Here is a 6313-nt window from a genome sequence, read left to right as displayed (position 1 = left end):
CCTCGTGATTCGCATAGTAGTTTATTTCCGAAAAGGGCACAATAAAGAACAAAATTCCTCAAAAAGTTTGAAATTTCAACGATGAAACTTACAGTTTTTTCATCTAATACTACCAAGTTTCAACCAGTTTCAAAGATACAATTTCAAGCAATTTTTTCTGTCAGCCGTAGACACGAAATATTTTTTTATTGGTCGCTCATACTAAGTTTCAACATGAAACTTGTCAAAATATATTTAAAATGGATCTTATTTGAAAGTGATGGTTACGAGAAACATGAATGTGAAAACAGAACTTAATTAGAGTTTTCATTTAAAAGATATAAATTTTGAAAATCGAAAGCAAAAATACAAAACGGGCACCAGAGACATGCGCGCCCATGCACTTGTGTGCCATAAATTCTAGTACAAAAAGTTCCTTTTTTTCGTTATAAAACTACCAATGCCGGCCTCGCAAATGCGAGGGCATCACCTATACAACATTGAACATATCCAACAAGTAAAATTACAATTTAATAGATATTGAAAATATGAAGTTCTATAAAATATGAAGCAAGGATGGCGTGGCGGCGGCGGCATCTTCGTGGTGGACTTGTGTCCACAGGCACTGCCATTGTGGTGGCGCTTGCTCTAGTGTCGGCGCAGAATCAGGGAGGTAGTCCAGGAGTGGATGCAGATTGTGCTCTGCATCTGCGGCATCTAGAAGATGGTGGGTCGTGTTCTAGGTTCGTGGATGGCGGGTATGGAGTCCTCCATCGATGTTTTAGTCATGAGGGGTGCTAGATCTGGAGTTCGATGGCGTGTCCGAGGTGTTGCTTCGATCTGATTCGTTCAACGGTAATGGCTTCGCCTTTGGTGAGCCGCGTCGAGTTTGGGTGACGAGGTGATCCGTCATTTTTTCCCTTTGGTGGCTATTGTGGTAGTGTCAGAGACATGTGATGTGTGTTGGTGTCAAGCTAAGAGGATTCTTCGGTTTTGATTGTATTTTTCCATTTTTTGGTTGGTAATTATTTATGCAAAGGCTAGCGATGTGCTGTTTTTCAATTTTGCATGCGGGTGTGCACATGACTTGTACAATGATCATTATGATATAATAAATGAGACGCGTATTACCATGAAAAAAATTCTACAAGCATCTCTCATTCTTTAGTCCCCATGTACGACCTGCTGTAACGAGCGACTGTGTCAAGCTCAATGATTCTTTGATCTTGATTGTAATTTTCTTTCTTGGTTGATGTTGTGTTTGTGTAAATACTAGCATTATGTTGTTTTTTCGGTCTTGTTAGGTAACATAAGAGCATCTACAGCCGAACTAAAAAATTTTGGCCCCTCAAACGCCCGAGGACGCGCCCGGTCAGTGTCCGGGCATGTCCGCTTTGACTCCCTATTTTTCCGTTCACGTAGCCATGTCCCTCACTTTTTTCTTATATGTCCGGTCGCATGCATGTGATTGGTGGAGAAGGAGAGGGAGAAAGAAAACAAATAATAAAGAAAGAAAAAAGATGCTTTATGGCGGGCCCAATTCTATATGGCGGACGCAGGACCACTGACCGGGCACGCCCTGGCACTCCTCATACTCATCCCATACATGAGATAAATATGAGGGCTGCCAGACAACCCGTGTTGGAAATATGCCCTAGAGGCAATAACAAAATGGTTATTATTATATTTCCTTGTTCATGATAATTGTCTACTGTTCATGCTATAATTGTATTAACTGGAAACCGTAATACATGTGTGAATACATAGACCACAAAATGTCCCTAGTGAGCCTCTAATTGACTAGCTCGTTGATCAATTGATGGTTATGGTTTCCTGACCATGGACATTGGATGTCATTGATAACGAGATCGTCATTAGGAGAATGATATGATGGACAAGACCCAATCCTAAGCATAGCACAAGATCGTATAGTTCGTTTGCTAAGAGCTTTTCTAAATGTCAAGTATCATTTCCTTAGACCATGAGATTGTGCAACCCCCGAATACCGTAGGAATGCTTCGGGTGTACCAAACGTCACAACGTAACTGGGTGGCTATAAAGTTGCACTACAGGTATCTTCGAAAGTGTCTGTTGGGTTGGCACGAATCGAGACTGGGATTTGTCACTCCATATGACGGAGAGGTATCTCTGGGCCCACTCGATAATGCATCATCATAATGAGCTCAATGTTACTAATGAGTTAGCCATGGGATCATGCATTATGGGACGAGTAAAGAGACTTGCCGGTAACGAGATTGAACGAGGTATGGGGATACCCACGATCGAGTCTCGGGCAAGTAACATACCGATAGACAAAGGGAATTGTATACGGGATTGATTGAATCCCCGACATCGTGGTTCATCCGATGAGATCATCGTGGAACATGTGGGAGCCAACATGGATATCCAGATCCCGCTATTGGTTATTGGCCGGAGAGGTGTCTCGGTCATGTCTGCATGGTTCCCGAACCCGTAGAGTCTACACACTTAAGGTTCAGTGATGCTAGAGTTGTTATGGGAAATAGTATGTGGTTATCGAAGGTTGTTCGGAGTCCCGGATGAGATCCCGGACATGAGGAGGAGCTCCGGAATGGTCCGGAGGTGAAGATCGGTATATTGGACAAAGGGTATTGGAGTCCGGAATTGTTCCGGGGGTACCAGGTGATGACCAACGTGTCCGAAAGGGGTTTCGAAGGCCCCGGCAAGTGTTGGGGGGCCTTATGGCCAAGGGGAGGGGGCACATCAGCCCACTAAGGGGCTCAGCGCCCCTCCCACCCCATCTCACATAACCTGGAGAGGTGGGGGCGCCATCCCTAGGGCAGCCGCCCCTCCCGGCTTGGGGGGCAAGTTTCCTAGGGGCTGGGGGTGCCCAAACCAATCTAGGGTTTCCCCTGGCCGGCGCCCCCTCTCCCCTTCCCCCTTATATATAGTGAGGGGTGGGAGGGCAGCCGGACCCTTCCCCTGGCGCAGCCCCTCCCTCCTCCAACACCTCCTCCTCCTCCGTAGTGCTTGGCGAAGCCCTGCTGGAGAACCACGAGCTCCACCACCACCACGCTGTCGTGATGTCGGAGTTCTCCCTCAACCTCTCCTCTCCCCTTGCTGGATCAAGAAGGAGGAGACGTCCCGGGGCTGTACGTGTGTTGAACGCACAGGCGCCGTCCGTTCGGCGCTAGATCGGATCTTCCGCGATTTGAATCGCCGCGAGTATGACTCCATCAACCGCGTTCTTGTAACACTTCCGCTTAGCAATCTTCAAAGGTATGAAGATGCACTCCCTCTCTCTCTCTCTCTCGTTGCTAGAATCTCCTAGATTGATCTTGGTGATACGTAGGAAAATTTTGAATTATTGCTACGTTCCCCAACAGTGGCATCATGGGCTAGGTCTATGCGTAGATTCTATGCACGAATAGAACACAAGTAGTCGTGGGCGCTGATTTGTTCAATTTGCTTACCGTTACTAGTCCTATCTTGGTTCGGCGGCATTGTGGGATGAAGCGGCCCGGACCGACCTTACACGTACGCTTACGTGAGACAGGTTCCACCGACTGACATGCACTTGTTGCATAAGGTGGCTAGCGGGTGTATTTCTCTCCCGCGTTAGTTGGATCGGATTCGATGAAAAGGGTCCTTATGAAGGATAAATAGCAATTGGCATATCACCGTTGTGGCTTTTGCGTAGGTAAGAAACGTTCTTGCTAGAAACCCATAGCAGCCACGTAAAATATGCAACAACAATTAGAGGACGTCTAACTTGTTTTTGCAGGGTATGCTATGTGATGTGATATGGACAAAGGATGTGATGAATGATATATGTGATGTATGAGATTGATCAAGTTCTTGTAATAGGAATCACGACTTGCATGTCGATGAGTATGACAACCGGCAGGAGCCATTGGAGTTGTCTTGATTTATTATGACAACCGGCAGGAGCCATCGGAGTTGTCTTGATTTATTATATGATCTGCGTGTCATTGAAAACACTATGTAATTACTTTACTTTACTGCCAACCGTTATCCATAGTAGTAGAAGTAATAGTTGGCGAGACATCCTCATGAAGACACGATGATGGAGATCATGGTATCATGCCGGTGACGAAGGTGATCATGCCGCGCCTCAAAGATGGAGATCAAAGGCGCAAGATGATATTGGCCATATCATGTCACTTTATGATTTTTGCATGTGATGTTTGTCATGTTTACATCTTATTTTCTTAGAACAACGGTAGCATAAATAAGATGATCCCTCATTAAAATTTCAAGAAAGTGTTCCCCTAACTATGCATCGTTGCGAAAGTTCGTTGTTTCGAAGCACCACGTGATGATCGGGTGTGATGGATTCTAACGTTCGCATACAACGGGTGTAAGCCAGATTTACACATGCAAAACACTTAGGTTGATTTGACGAGCCTAGCATGTACAGACATGGCCTCGGAACACAAGAGACCAAAAGGTCGAACATGAGTCGTATAGTGGATACGATCAACATGAAGATGTTCACCGATGATGACTAGTCCGTCTCACGTGATGAACGGACACGGCCTAGTTGACTCAGATCATGTATCACTTAGATGACTAGAGGGATGTCTGTCTTAGTGGGAGTTCATTAAATAATTTGATTAGATGAAATTAATTATCACGAACACAGTTAAAAGGTCTTTGCAAATTATGTTGTAGCTTACGCTTTAGTTCTACTGTTTTAGATATGTTCCTAGAGAAAAATTTAGTTGAAAGTTGACAGTAGCAATTATGCGGACTGGGTCCGTAAACTAAGGATTGTCCTCATTGCTGCGTAGAAGGGTTATGTCCTTAATGCACCGCTCGGTGTGCTGAACCTCGAACGTCGTCTGTGGATGTTGCGAACATCTGACATACACGTTTTGATGACTACGTGATAGTTCATTGTGTATTGGTAAACGGTTTAGAATTGAGGCGCCGAAGATGTTTTTTGAAACGTCGCGGAACATATGAGATGTTTCAAGGGCTGAAATTGAGATTTCAGGCTCGTGCCCACGTCAAGAGGTATGAGACCTCCGACGAGTTTCTTAGCCTATAAACTAAGGGAGAAAAGCTCAATCATTGAGCATGTGCTCAGATTGTCTGAGTACTACAATCACTTGAATCGAGTGGGAGTTAATGTTCCAGATGAGATAGTGATGCTTCTCCAAAGTCACTATCAACCAGCTACTAGAGCTTCGTGATGAACTATAACAGATCAAGGATAGATATGATGATCCTTGAGCTATTCGCGATGTTTGACACTACGAAAGTAGAAATCAAGTAGGAGCATCAATTGTTGATGGTTAGTAAAACCACTAGTTTCAAGAAGGGCAAGGGCAAGAAGGGATACTTCATGAAATGGCAAATCAGTTGCTGCTCTGGTGAAGAAACCCAAGGTTGAACCCAAACCCGAGACTAAGTGCTTCTGAAATGAGGGGAACGGTCACTGAAGCAGAACTACCCTAGATACTTGGTAGATGAGAAGGCTGGCAAGGTCGACAGAAGTATATTGGATATACATTATATTAATGTGTACTTTACTAGTACTCCTAGTAGCACCAGGGTATTAGATACCGTTTCGGTTGCTAAGTGTTAGTAACTCAAAATAAAAGCTATGGAATAAACGGAGACTAGCTAAAGGTGAGATGACGATATGTGTTGGAAGTGTTTCCAAGGTTAATGTGATCAAGCATCGCATGCTCCCTCTACCATCGAGATTGTGTGTTAAACCTAAATAATTGTTATTTGGTGTTTGCGTTGAGCATAGACATGATTGGATTATGTTTATCGCAATAAGGTTATTCATTTAAGGAGAATAATGGTTACTCTGTTTATTTGAATAATACCTTCAATGGTCTTGCACCTAAAATGAATGGTTTATTGTATCTCGATCGTAGTGGTACACATGTTCATGCCAAAAGATATAAGATAGTAATGATAGTACCACATACTTGTGGCACTGCCATTTGAGTCATATTGGTATAAAACGCATGAAGAAGCTCCATGTTGATGGATCTTTGGACTCACTCGTTTTTGAAAAGATTGAGACATGCGAACCATGTATATTGGTATATATGCATGAAGAAACTCCATGCAGATGGATCGTTTGGACTCACTTGATTTTGAATCACTTGAGACATGCAAATCATACCACATGGGCAAGATGACTGAAAGGCCTCGTTTTCAGTGAGATGGAACAAAATAGCAACTTGATGGAAGTAATACATTTTATGTGTGCAATCCAATGAGTGCTGAGGCACGCAGTGAATATCGTTATGCTCTTACTTCACAGATGATTTGAGTAGATTCTAAGTATATTTACGTGATGAAACACAAG

This window comes from Triticum dicoccoides, chromosome 5B (assembly GCF_002162155.2).
Source record: "Triticum dicoccoides isolate Atlit2015 ecotype Zavitan chromosome 5B, WEW_v2.0, whole genome shotgun sequence".
Lineage (NCBI taxonomy): Eukaryota > Viridiplantae > Streptophyta > Magnoliopsida > Poales > Poaceae > Triticum > Triticum dicoccoides.
Note: the sequence above shows the minus strand (reverse complement) of the source record.